Raw genomic sequence first — 14615 nt, forward strand, 5'->3', positions numbered from 1 at the left:
AGTGCGAGTCTTTTGTACCAGACTCCTCTCACGGAGCCCAATACGATGCTGCTGTCCACACCTTCTCGTTGTTCATAGGGTTACACCGATTATTTCCAGATTTAATTCGCTCTCTTTTATTATCATGTGCGTGAATGCATGCCATGATTACATGTGTGAATGTGGGTGTTCTCAGGGGCCAGAGGTCAACATCAGGTAGTCCTTCCCTCCCTCCCTTCCTCCCTCCCTCCCTTCCTGCCTTCCTCCCTCCCTCCCTTCCTCCCTTCCTCCCTCCCTCCCTCCTTCCTCAAGCAGCCTTTCACCCCTCCTCCTTTGCCCCCCCCCCCCCTTAGAGACAAGTCTTTCATTGGCCTGGCATTCCCTGAGAATGCAGGACTGCTGGGTGGACTTCCAGGGAGATCTCCCCGTCTCTGCCTCTGGAAGCCCTGGGATCAGGCGCGCCCCCAAATCCAGCTTTCTCCATGGGTTCTTGAGTCAAGCTCAGCCCTCACTCTCCTGTGACCAGAGCTTGGCTTACGGGACCACGGCCCTACCCCTTCTGAGGCCAGCATGGGCAGACCTGCCCTTAGCACTGCCTAGACTCGTGGGCAGCCATGTCAGCCAGCGCTCTTCCAGAAGCGGGCTTCCCGCGCCTCGAGCGCCGTGTGGTGAATTTCATCAGAAACCGATTTATTTTTAAAGCCAGTTCTTTAATTTCGTTTGTGCTTTATCACTTTGCTATTGTGCTTCACTGAGCTCCGACTTCATCTGCTGGTCAAGAATCACGAGGCTGATTTGGTTTCTTTGTGATCAGCTCTTTAAATCTCATTTTAATTAAGGAAAAACATAAATGTGTGAGTCTTACCATTGAAATCTCTCTCCCTCTCTCTCCCCACCCCCACGTGTGTGTGTGTGTGTGTGTGTGTGTGTGTGTGTGTGTGGTGTGGTGGACGGTGGTGGCACGTGTTTTAAAATACACAAGATGGTGTATAACTCAGCAAATGATAACGAGAAGGCAAAAATAGGTCATGAACTGATCAGGCCCGTCATTCCGGGTGAGAGATCTTGCAGAAACATCCTTCCTTCCTCCACCTCTCTCCACACTGCCTCCAGCCGCAGCTGCCTCGGGCTTCTTAGCTGCGCAGCGCCACCTAGCGTCGGTTGTTCCGGGCTTGCTCAGAGACTCTCAGCTCTGGGTTTACGCAATCACCCAAGTGTTAAGGGACTCTGGTTGCCAGACACTGGAGAAGTCTCCCAAGGTGTTTGATCCTAATCGCATGCTGTACCTGAATCCTTTAAAGAGGGCTCTGGGTGTCTTATGCCGGTTTCTAAGTCCTTGGCTACACCTATAAGCTGTGTTTATGTAAAGTCCCTTTCCTGGCCCTGCTTGTGCATACAGAGGTGGAAGATCATTTTTAAAAGACTCCAGAGAAAGAACTGATAAACACCAAGAACCTCTTTCTCTTACAATAGGTAACTAGGTTGAGTGGCTTTCAGTGTTTAAGTCCTGAGCACTTCCGTGGAACAACGATCCAGACCCAATTTTCTACGGCGAAGGGAGGTACTGAGAAGTTAAGCGTGTTGCTCTGGGACACACAGTCGATTCTGTAAGAACTCCCATCTCAGTCGGAACCCTGGAGAATACCTCCCAGGACGGGGTTTTCCTCTAGAGGTGCCAAGGGACCCTGATCCTGAGCTCATTTTCCCTCTACACCTTCACACCTGCTCTCCGGTGACGCTTTGAAGCTGTCCTGCTTCCTGTTTCAGATACCACCTGCGAAGGAAGCCCAGGAGACCCCTTTGGACGGGGAGGGTCGGTCTAATCACAGCAACAGCTTCTCTGTCTCCACCTATGACTGGCAACTCTTCTTTGAGGGAAAATGACTTGAGACGCTTGCGTTTAGTGAGTCCGCTGAAGTGAACTTAGAATAAAGCCAGCAGAAACATTACAATTTTGGCAGAAAATTTGGAAGAAAACTAGGAAGAGTTTCGGGTGCACTCTTAATTACGGAGTTTTGGATTACTGCGGGTCTAGGCAGGGTGTTGAAGAATGCATCCAATACGGCTTGGGGTAGACGTCAGAGCCGGGACAAAGTATTGTGCTCCAAGCTGTGTGGGAAACCTCCCGTGTGGAGGGACCATTCAGGACGGCTGGTACATGAAAGGGTTTGGTTTTAGGCTGGCAAGAGAGGGGAAAGATGTATTCTAACAGAATGGAAATTGAAGGAAAGCAGCTACTCCTTCTGAGTTAACAGGTGTTCCTTTGATCAGTCAATAGAGTGGACTAGTTGCCTTGGGTGTCCCCAGATTCATGTAAGCCCCATTTTCTCAGCATGTGACCTTATTTGGAGATAACATCTTGGCAGAGGTGACTAAGGTAAACTGAACTTTATATCCCATAATCCAATGTGGTTGGTGCCCTACTAAGTACCAAGGTTACTTTCAAGTCAGACAGGCATACAGAGAAGACAACATTACCAAGAAAGTGGGCTTCCACAGCCACGGAAGACAAAGACAAACCAGCAGAAGCCAGGATGGAGAGAGACCCTCACAACCAACTCATATTGGTTGAAGACTTCTAGCTGCAGAACCGTGAGGGGAATCGTGAGCACCAGGCTAAGGTGCTTCCGTACTGCAACTCCAGAGAGGGAATTTGTACGACTTGAAAAGGAAAGAGACGCGCCTGCTCTAGAGTCATGACATGCTACTTCTCTTCTGCAAGGTGCGGTGTGAAGCATCTGTAAAATGTCAGAACCCCTTTCTTCACAAATCTAGGGTTTTCCTTTCTAGATATGGCCGTGGCCCTGAACCATACAGTTAAGGGGAAGACATGCTAACCTGTGTTTACAGAACAGGAAGAAGGAGACCTAGAACCAATGCGGCGATGCGTCTTTCCTCACAGGAGCTGCTCAGGGCTCACTTCTCACACTCCTGACCTTTAAAACTTGGGATTTAGGTGGAACTCTGGTCTCACGTCTCTCTGGCCATCCTGGGAGCCAAATGGAAGGAAAGGAGACATATTTCGGAAGATACTGATATATGCTTTCGGGGAAACTTGCTTTATAATCTACAGTGATTCGAGAACAGGCCTTTAGACCTTCTCTGGGATTCCTTCCATGGGCTGTAGTCAAAGGGTTTGTTTTTAGTCACGTAGGGATGAATCAGTTGAAAAGAGTTTCTATACCAATAAGACATCTTGATTTATGAGCTCGAGTGTCTATTGGAAGAGCATGAAAAGGGAGGGGCCACCTCCCACTGGGCATGACCAGACTGAGTCCAATCATGCTGCCGAGCAGGACCTAGCCACTGCTGTAGGAAATTATTTTAAGATGTGTTGCTTTTGTTTACGCTGCATTTGTTTAACTCCATACAGCTGTTATTCTTTGCCTCTCCAAAATACCTGATGGTCTAATAACGAGGTGAACAGTCAATAGTGAGGAAGGAGAAAGGATAGGTGGAGCTGGCAGGCAGAGAGGATCAATCGAAGAAGAACTGGGGGAAAAGAGGAGCAACGAGATCAAGGAGATGAGGATGTCAGGGGCCAGGCACCCATCTGCACAGCCAGCCACGGAATAAGAAGGAAAGTAAAATATAGAGAAGTAAGAAAGATCCAGCCCAGAGGGAAAATGTATAGGGGATAATTTAAGAAAAACTGGCTAACAACAAGCCAAGCAGAGACTGGGCATTCATAAGTAATAATAAGCCTCCGTGTGCGTGATTTATTTGGGAGCTGGGTGGCGAGCCCCCAAAGAGTAAAAAGAGCAAAAACATCACACAACAAGCCTGGAACTTGCCCCACCTTGTCAACAGAATACCAGTTTTCATGGGAAACTCAGGTACAGTACTTCAGAGACCCTTTACTCTGAGGCTTGTTTTAGATTTAGTAAATAGGAACACAGAGCACTATGTTAAAATTGAATTTCAAATACTAAACTTTCAGTTAAAAATATAGTCAGGATACAAGCATAATGACTAACGTTTGTAGTTGCTGATCTTTGGGGACAACTCCCACCAGAACAGACACCCCCCCCCAATTTTCTGTAATTCAAACTGAGGCGTTTACATTTCAAAGATCTTACACACAGAGACTGTTGGTTGTTAGACACAGGTTTCCTGGGGTGTCTTGAGTTTTGGCAATGGCTCTCCTGGACCCTGTGCAAGTAAGTCAGTGGCATGAATAGACAGCTGGAACTTTCAGTGAGCAGGGGAATCCAGTGAGGTATTGATGGTAGAGTTTCGGCTCCTTTCTCCTGGGATTTCTACCAGTCCAGTGCAAGGAGCTGCTGAGGAAGGTGGCCTCTCCTGCCTGGAAGCTTCAGGGCTCTCTGTATAGACAACAGCTGAGCCTCATTTTCAGCTGCACAGAGAAATGGAAACGGGGAAGACACAGCAGCCTGTGTGACTGGGGAATTTCAATGTGGCCCAACCTCTGAGCCAAGCTTTTCACTATCCTGAGCTGTTTCCTTAAAACTTTGTTTTTTCCTAAGAGTTAATTTTGGGGGGGACTTATTATCTTTTTATTTATTTATTTATTTATTTATTTATTTATTTATTTATTAAAGATTTCTGTCTCTTCCCCACCGCCGCCTCCCTTTTCCCTCCCCCTCCCCCAATCAAGTACCCCTCCCTAGTCAGCCCAAAGAGCAATCAGGGTTCCCTGCCCTGTGGGAAGTCCAAGGACCACCCACCTCCATCCAGGTCTAGTAAGGTGAGCATCCACGAAACTGCCTAGGCTCCCACGAAACCAATAGGTACAGTAGGATCAAAAACCCATTGCCATTGTTCTTGAGGTCTCAGTAGTCCTCCTTGTCCACCATGTTCAGGGACTTATTATCTTTGACTGGATATAAAATTTTCTTTAAAAATTATTTCTCCTTATGAAATACCCATGTCTCTTGGCTAAGCGGAATGTCCTCATAATAGAAGTGGTTTGAGCTGGTGTCCTCAGTAGATTGGCAGGACAAGGAGGAACTGGGGTTCTCTCTTTGGAATGTCTCCAGCTCTCCCTCTATCTGCACGTTCTTGCCCCTATCCTTCCACCCAATAATTGGGTTTGCCACCCACTAAGAAGAGAAAATATAGCTGAAATGGGTAGAGGTGCTTTCCTGTCATCCTGGCCCTTGGGAAGTTGAGGCAGAATTGTGAGTTCCATACCAGCGTGGGTTACGCAGTGAGACCCTGTCTCAAAAAAACAAAACAAACAAATAAACAAAAAAAAACCCCATCTAAAACCATAAAAATAAAGAAACAAACAAAAGTAGAAAATGAAGATCTCCCAGTAGGTAGCCACAACGGTTAGCATTGTTAACCTCACCCTGGTACCATGTCCCAGGTCCCCCTTGCTTTCATTTGAACCTATAACCAGAAGGAGGGTTTGTCGCCTAGCCTACAGGCTAAACAGTATGACTAAACGAAGGATGGGGCCAGCTTGTGCCTTCACTGGGTGCGATCCAGAGAGTGGCAGAGAGAGCCTGGTGAGTCAGTGAGACTTGGCTAGACTTCACTGCAGATCTGTCCCTGGGAGGCAGACTGCAACTCCGTGGGGAAGCATGCCTCTCATAGATTGCCTCTCTCGGGCAAAATGTACTAGATGAGCTACAGATTGTATTTTCCAGGCCTCGATGACTAACGTTTGTAGTTTGTCGATCTTTGGGGACAACTCCCACTGGAACACAGACACCCCCAGTTTTCCTTAATTCAAAATTAGTCATGTATTCCCCGGAACTTGATGTTTTATTCCCTTTACTCCCCTCCCTTGCCTCTCTTTTCTTGGATGTGTTTTGTTCAGAGATCCGGGTGCTGTGCATTTTCATTTTTTTTTATTGTTCATTTAAAGCAAAGCAAGCCCGTTTCTGCTCAGTATTCAAACAAATGCCTTTTTTTTTCTGGTCAAAATGACAAAAGGCCCTAAAAGCGACTCTTTGATCGGCTTCACCAACTATTGGATGAGACTTCATTCGACACCAGTGCAGCTTGCAGAATGTTTATTTGGCAATTGCAAAAAGGTCACCATTTTAAGGCAGTTCAGAAACCAAATGTTCCCGTAATATGGCAGATTTCATACAAAGCACCCCTTGGCTTTGCTGCTTTGGAATCTGTGCTTTTGACAAGCTTGAGTTCTCTTAGCTGCGTCGTATGTGTGTGTGTGTGTGTGTGTCCACATTTGCACACAAGGGGTCAGGTACATAGTCTTTGGCTGAACGTCTACTCATTTCACAAGCTGACCTCTCCACAGTAAGAGCATTTATATCCCGAGGTGAATGCTTGGATTCGGGGAAGAGGCTGGTGGGTAGAGTCTCTAAGCTAGGTGCAGCATATGTAGAAACAGAACCGTGTGTGCGGAGATGCTTGTATCAGGTTTTTTTCCCCCCTACCTGATTCTGTGTTTTAAGCAGCATTTGTACAACCCTGCCTGAAGTGGGGAAAAACAACAACAAAACCCTCTCTTTCATTGGCTCCTGCAGACTAAGACTCTCTACTGCCACCTGTTGTTCAGGATAATATAAGAACTGGGAGACCACAGGGTGTGGAGAGAGGACAGAAATTCTTTGTTAGGCATCCAGTTCACCATTCTAAGCAGGACTCTGTCAGGCCTTGCCAGTTGAGCTTGCTCATAGCCAGCAGAGAGAGCTGGAAAATGATTTTTTTTTGCCTAGACACAGAGCAAACTTCATATTTGATGGCTGATAAAACTGAGAGTCTCAAAGGAATGTGATCCCTATGCTAAGAGAAAACAGTATCTTAGAGGTGTCTGTCTCGTACTCAAATGAAGATAAGGACGCATCCAGGAAGTAGAAAGTATTCTGAGGATCACAACTGTGTTAAACACCACCACGACACTTAGTATGCTAATTGCAAACTGGAGGAAGGAGTTGAAACTAATTGCAGCTTTGGGTGGAAGCCCTCGTCATTTCAAGTTAACCCAAATGACCCAGTGTATACACGATATTTATTTTCGCTTCTCTTGGGTGCAGTAAATGTGTCTGACTTTGTGCATTGAACCTCAGTTTGAATTTGTTTGGCTAACATCTGTTGGGATTGGGGTCTTGCTCTTAATTGGTACCATCTGGAAAAGGAAGAGGAGCCTACAGAGAAAAATTGTCATGGTTTGGTTAAGGTGTGTGTGTGTTTGTGTGTAATGTGTGTGTTTGTGCATTTGTGTATGTGTGTGTAGTGTGTGTGTATTGTGTGTATGTGTTTGTGTTTGGGCATTTGTGTATGTGTGCATAATGTGTGCGCATTGTGTGTATGTGTGTATAATGTGTGTTTCTATGTGTGTGTGTGTGTATCTGTTGCATGTGCACCCTTGCTTCTACGATGCTTATCTGTAAATACTGAAGTTTTTAAGTACATCAACATGTCTGACCAATAATCTAACTCTAAAAATCCCATCATTTAAGGGACCTGGGATGTGTGCCTGTGTTGAGGGTTCCACTCTCCCTTCTGAGTGTCTTTCTTTTCCAGCCCCCCACCTCTCACTCTGGGCTGGGCTTCTTCCACTGTGCCTCTGGTTTGCACAGCTTCGGGAGTCCTTCCCGTCCGCCGACACACAGTTGCCTCCTTCACTCAAAGCACAGTGCCACAGGGCGTACTAGTGTTTTGTGCATTTCATCCCTCTTTATGTAATTTGAAAGCTCATTAATAAGCAACTGTTTTGCATGATTAAAAAATAGAAAAAGGATGTTAGAATCAAAGAGAAAAATCTTTAAAGAACAGAGTCGGGAGCTCGTGCCTGCCGACTTCTCTGTGTTGACTGCAGTGATAAGGAGTAGGGGACTCGGTGTGTCCCACTGGTCAGCCCAACCAACCCTCTTCAGGAAGAGTGGCGCTCCAGAGATGCCTTTAACTGACTTCCAGGTACTTCTCTGCACTGGAAGGGCTTCTTGTAACATTCTGTTGTGCTACTGTTTCTTAGGGAGACAGTGACCAACATCTGTTGACCTTAGATTGGGCACCGGTAGTAGCTCCCAATTATTCACCTAAGTTCAGCTTGAGAAACCAGTGAACTTATTAGGATTGCACAGGACCGTGGATGAGGGTTTACTTATCAGAACATGGGTAGCTCAAAGGTAGCTGCATTAACACAAAGCCTACCCCAATGTGGGTGGCAATCATTGAATGTGCATCCCCGGAGCTGCCTGCAGGACTGGCAGGCAGCTTGGTCCGAGAGTCTCTTGTACTCAGCTACGCTCGTGGGAGAGTCTCTCATCCCCAGCCATTGTTAATGCTTATATGACCTTAGTGAGAAGCCTTGTGAGTCTTGTAAGTTTCAAGAACTCCTTGAAACTCTGGTGAGTTGTTTACTTCTTGAGTATTCTCAAGAATCTCGTTCCAGGGTAGAATACTTCAGTGTGGAGGAAACCACTACACAACACACACTAATTTGGGTCCACTTCGTCCTTAGCATTCTTTCTTGCCAGGAAGCTTACTTATGTGGAGGCTAACGTGTGATTACATGCATATGGATGTGTGGGGCCCTATAAGATTATAGATCTGCTCCACAGACGTCTTTCACAGGGATTCGAGTGCCACACATCTTAGAAGGGTCTGTATCAGCTGTCTGTTGCCCTAGAAAATCTAGGTTGCAATGTAAAAGAACTTTTCAAAGCTAAATTCTTTATGTATTCAGAAAAGAGTACCACATAATACTCCCAACATGGACTATCCACGGAGTCGATGGTATGACGCTCCACTATATGCTCATGTCTTAGGTTGCAAGTGACTTCATTTCAGGTTCAAAAGAAGGACCAAGAATTCCTTCTGTTAGAGCTGCGATTTATGGATTCATTTTTTAATAGGAATAAAGGCAGACTGTGGATCACACAGGAAGTCTAGCGATTCTTACTCTCTTACATGGTGGGAAGTATTTAATGATGTTCTATTTCTAGCTGTCATTTATCCTCTTATTTGATAGACACATGTGTGTTAGAACATCCTGTCTTTTCTACAGATACCTTCTTCTATCCCTCAATTTAACGAGGATGATATATGCCTGAGGGGCTGGGCTATGACATTTCTCAGTGGGTCAATGGCTATAGTGTTCTGACCCTTTTTGGAGTTTCACGTGATCACATACCCAATGCCATGACAAGGATTATAAAAATCTGTGCAGGAGCTGAAGTCGTGTCTCCCTAGTCTGCAGCTGTCCTCCAGCCGTCAGGGACAGGCTTCCCAGCTTCTGATGTTTAGCTACTGGCAGGTGCACAGCCTGGCCTGCGCTGCCTTCAAGCTGGCTTCCCATGTGCCTGGACAGCTAGGAGTAAATTGGACGCAGACTCGGGATGGCAGCAGCACTGTACTTACAGGTATAGTAAAGGAGAGCTCTGTGCTGGAAGGAGTCAGATGTTGGCCGAGATCCCAGAGTTTCTGGAGGAAAACCTCACTTCTCTAACAATGAATTTGCATCTCATTTGAAGCATGCATTTTCACGCACCCTAGCCATTCTTTGAGTCAAGGATACATGCCGTTGGCACTCACAGACGGACCCAGGCAGTACAATAGCACTTTTCCTTATATATGTATGTGTATTTATCTGGCATGTATGTATATGGCATGTGTGTTTTCCTGTGCGTGAGTGCAGGTAATTGGGTGCTACAGTCCTTGTGCTATGATCTCTCTCTCTCTCTCTCTCTCTCTGTGTGTGTGTGTGTGTGTGTTTGTGTACATGTGTGTAGGTCAGGGGACAGCCTTGTGTACAGTTCTTTGGTTTATATCTTGCTTGAGAGAGACTTTCATTTTGTCGTTTGTAGCTGCATGCATAAGGTTAGCTGGTCCAAAAGCTTTTGTTATTCCCCTGTCTCTGCCTCCTATCTCACCTTAGGAGCACTAGGGTTGTGACATCCACCACTATATCCAGCTTTATGTACATCTGGGGATGCAAACTATGGTTCTCATGCATGCACAACAAGCATTTTACCATTGAGTCATTTTCCTAGCCCCAATATTTAAATACACTTTTAACTTGTAGGTATGAAAATTGTTTAGTGACAGACCCGAATTTTTTTTTTTTTTTTTGAGACAGGGTTTCTCTGTAGCTTTGGAGCCTCTTCTGGAACTTGCTCTGTAAAACAGGCTGGCCTTGAACTCACAGAAATCCACTTGTCTCTGCCTTCTGAGTACTGCGATTAAAGGTGTGCATTACCACTGCCCAGCTGATAGACCTGATTCTTAAGATTATGCCCCTTTCAATTTCTTTTCCAAAATTATTTATTTAATGACTCTTTTTTTTCCAGTTTGAGCACTAGTTACAACCATATATGAGATTGAATTTTAAGATCATAGTAGTGTGGGAATTTAGAAGTTCTGATGATGTATTTCTAAATAACCCAATATTCATTAAAATAATGTATAATACAGAAGTCTGGCAAAATGTTGTTATAGAATATTTGTTTAACTATGTAAAGATGTGTTGCTGTTTTACCTTGCCTGCCTAAGGCTCCTGGTTGGTCTAATAAAAAGCTGGATAGTCAATACTGAGAGAGGAGATATAGGTGGAACTTCCAGACAGGGAGAGTAAGTAGGAGGAAGAATTTAGGGTTGAGGAAGAAAGGAAAAGGACACAACATGGAGATGCTGGGGAGCAGCCAGCCAGACACAGAGGAAGCAGGGAAGCAGGACATACAGAATGGGAGAAAGGTAAAAAGCCCCAAAGCAAATGTAGATGAATAGAAATAGGTTAAATTAAACTAAAAGAGCTAGTAGGACAAGCCTACATTAAGGCCAAGAATTCATAAATAATAATAAATCTCTGTGTCTTTATTTGGGAGCTGGTGGGTGGCTCAGAGGAAATGGCAACTACAAAATGTTATTGAGTTCTTTTTTATTAGTTCAAATTCCTTTGCATTTTTACTATAAGTTACAAATCTTTTAGCCTTGAATCCTAAATGATACCTGCTTAAGCACAACTTATAAATTCTTTTGATAAAGCAGTATTTTATTTTATTTTTTGTCTTTCACAAGACACTTTGAACTACAGAACAGAGAGAAACCAAGCTGGAAATGACCTGGAAGTTTCCTCTCTGCTGATTGGTTACACAGTGGCAGAAGGTTCTATACATGATGCTGGAGGAGAAAAAAAAAAAACATAGATACATTTACACAATGCAAAACACTGCATGCTACAATGACCTGCAGGACAAGACGTGTCTACTGGTGTGATAATGACACGAATATATACGGATCACCAACCACTTTCCGCATGTATTGGAGGCCTGTTCCGCAGGGAGTAATTCATTTCTAGTATTATAAAATGCTCAAAAGCCCATGACTTGAGAGGTTCAAGGCCCTAGTGGGAAACCTACCATTGTGTTGCTTAATGAATATATCAAAGTTCCTCCTAAATATGTAGATTTTACCCATAGATAAGTGATGCAACTTTGGTTAAAAAAGATTCTTTTTACAGTGGTCAGTGGTGAATGCAGACTTGTAACTGGTCCAAGTACTGAGAAGAGACTATCAGTATTCATTCCTAAGTGGGACATCTCTATCAATCCTCACCTCTCAAAGCTCAGGAAACGTCTAGAAAAGAGGGGGCAGAAAGTGTGTAAGAGCAAGAGAATGGGTAAGGGTTTTCTGCAATGCTGTCTTTTTTGACATGGTGTGGCCATTGTACTTAGGAACTCATAGCAAGTGTTGTGCTGCAATGGATCTGCCCAGGATCAAGCCAGTCAGCATTCTAACACAGACTGGGAGGAGCCCACGAACCCAAACTAATGAGCTAATGGCAGTTAATGGCTCCGGAGGGAGGGATGGCCATTTTCTTTGGGGGTGTGACTGGTAGGTTACTCATGTTCCAGGGCATGGTCCTGTAACCATCCTCCATGGACTTTCCTGTACCCATGCTCCAGTAGATGGTACTGTACCTATGTGAGAATAAGCGACACTAATTTAAACACTAAGTTATATTTAAAACCAAGAAGAAGACTTGACATATTGGGTGGGATCCAGGGAGAGTGGGAGGTGAATATGATAACGATGCATTGTGTACATGTAGGAAATTGTCAAAGAATAAATAAAGAACATTAATATACTTGATCTTTTCAGTTGCTGCATTGTGAATTTGTATAAAATGTAACTCATGGTATTTTGGAGAGTGTGTAGGTAGAAGCAGATGTTTTAACTCAATGATATCATGTAATGGCTTTTAACTTGTACTTTTAAAAAGATGAATCTTCATTATGGTAAAAGTGCTGTAGAACTTATCATCTCTGTCATTTTTGTTGGAAAAAAATTTTCATGGAATATATTTCATCATATTTTCCCTTCCCCCATTTCCTTCCAGATCCTTCCCACCTTCCTACCCACCAAAGTTCATGTTCTTTCTCTGTCTATATATAACAAAAAGAAACAAAAGAAACAAGCAAACAACAACAACAACAAAAAACCACATGAATGAAACCCACAAAATTGGAAGTAAAAATAAATAAGCAAAAGACCAATAAGACACACAAAAATGCTCAAACAGGTAAAAATGAGACAAAACATCTACAAAAATGTCACTCAGTAGCTGGGCGGGTGGGGGTGGCACACGCCTTTAATCCCAGCACTTGGGAAGCAGAGGCAGGCGGATCTCTGTGAGTTTGAAGCTAGCTTGCTCTACAGAGTGAGATCCAGGACAGGCACCAAAGCTACAGAGAAACCCTGTCTTGAAAAACCAAAATTATCACTGAGTTCATTTTGTGTTGGCAACTACTCCTGTGAATGAATCCTGCCCTGAAGTGTGGTTAATCTACCTAGGAGGACTCCATCAAATGAAAATGATTTCTCTTTGGCCAGCAGTTATTAACTGCAGACAGTTTCCTGGCTAGGGCTTAAAGCCTGTGTCCATTTCCCAATCTCAGTGCTGGGACCCAGTCTGGCTTGAACCTGTGCAGGTCCTATGTGTGCTTCCACAGTGTCCCCGTGTTTGTACGTGTATCAGTCCTGTTGTGTATAGCGTCATCCATCACCCCTGACTCTTGCAGTCTTTGAACATTTTCTATTTTATAGATAGATTCTTGAGCACCCCTCCCATGGGGGAAGGGTTGATGAAGATAATCCATGTAGGGATAAGTGCTCCAAAGTCTCTCATTCTCTGCTCACTGTCTGCTTGTGGGTCTGTGTTAATTCCCAGGGTATTAAGATAACATCAAAGAAGGGGAAAGCCAAGTAATATTTATTTGTCTTCTTGAGGGTTGACTTGTTTCACTTACCTTGGTGCCCACAAGGTTCTTCCATGTTGTTGGAAAGAATGGAGCAGGGTAAGGCACTACTGGTTCTAGACTTTGGGATCACGTTCCTGCTTTGCCTCTTAACAGTTCATGTTTTGCAGCCAAACCACCTTTCTGGATGGTTCTCACAGTCCAGAGCTACCAATTGCCACTCTCTTTCAGATATTCTAAGAAATCTACCCATGGCCACAAAAGCCAATGGAGCCTTCTCTTCCTCCCATATCTGCTAGATTTATTTATTTATTTTTTGCACCTTCCAGATTAAAAACACGCAAATTTAGTAAAAACCAAAAAGCTCTTTAGAAGGTCTGAGTAGACCAAGCACTTGTCTAGCCTAAAGGCGAAAATGTGCTTAATTTCTAAGGAATAGGCAAACTGTTCCAACTCTGTCTCAGCCTATCAATCAGACCTTGATTTTTATAGAAGGATTTTTTTTAGTTGGTATCAGGTGAATGAAAATCACAATTTCTGTAAATAAGATGAGGGTGTGTGTGATAGTTTTTCTTGGTTGTCACCTTAACTATGTCTGAAATCTCCTAAGGGACAAGCCACTAAAAGCCATTGGCTCTCCAGGAATCCTCCAGGCAATTGGTGACAGATTAGAATTGCTGAAACATCTAATTTTGAGGAGCTACTGGGTTCTCAGACTTTTCACAGTACAGCCAGCCACTGTTGGGCTCCTCCAGCCGTTGTGTAAGCCAACATAATAAAACCCTCTTAAATATATATTCATCCTGTCAGCTCTGCACCTTTAAGGAACCCTGACTAATGGAACATTCAATTCTGTTCTGTTTGCAAGTCAGAAAATATGCTGACTTTCTTACCATGTGCTCAACCATGGAAGGGAAGAGCCAAAGACAGCGTGGTGCCTCTGGGTGGCTGAGTCACTGGGGATTACCATGAGAAACCACTGGTGGTGGTGGCAGTAGCTGGGATCTATGGTGCTTTACCAAATGCTAGAGTGATGTTAGAGACGCCTGTCTGCATCATCTGCACCATTTTATCTAATCCTTAAATTACTCTGAGGTCAATGCTCTCACTACCTTTCCTGCTCTGTAAGCCGGGAGCTAAAAGTCTTTCACTTGTGTGTGCTTACACAGCGGTAAGAGGTCAAGCCAATAAGCTCCTTCTAGGGTACATGCCATAAACTTCATGCTTCCCCCTGCTAATATTGCTGCTCCTGCTGCTGGTAGCCAGCCCCAACTGTGTCCTGAGTCCTCCCAACTGCGCCCTGGATGGCAAGCCATTACCTTAATCATTTGAAATGAAAGTGGTGTACAGTGAGGTTAGTAATTTGATCAAAGTTGCACAGGACATGTCGAAGTCAATTTGAATTCCTTATCTCCCCAGGAAACACTCATGAACCTTGTTCTTTTTCTCCTGGGAGCAATGAAAACAGCCAACAACAGTAAAATGCTGGTCGAGGAG

This window comes from Alexandromys fortis, unplaced genomic scaffold (genome assembly GCF_014885135.2).
Source record: "Alexandromys fortis isolate MF-2015 unplaced genomic scaffold, M_Fortis_MF-2015_v1.1 scaffold_67, whole genome shotgun sequence".
Lineage (NCBI taxonomy): Eukaryota > Metazoa > Chordata > Mammalia > Rodentia > Cricetidae > Alexandromys > Alexandromys fortis.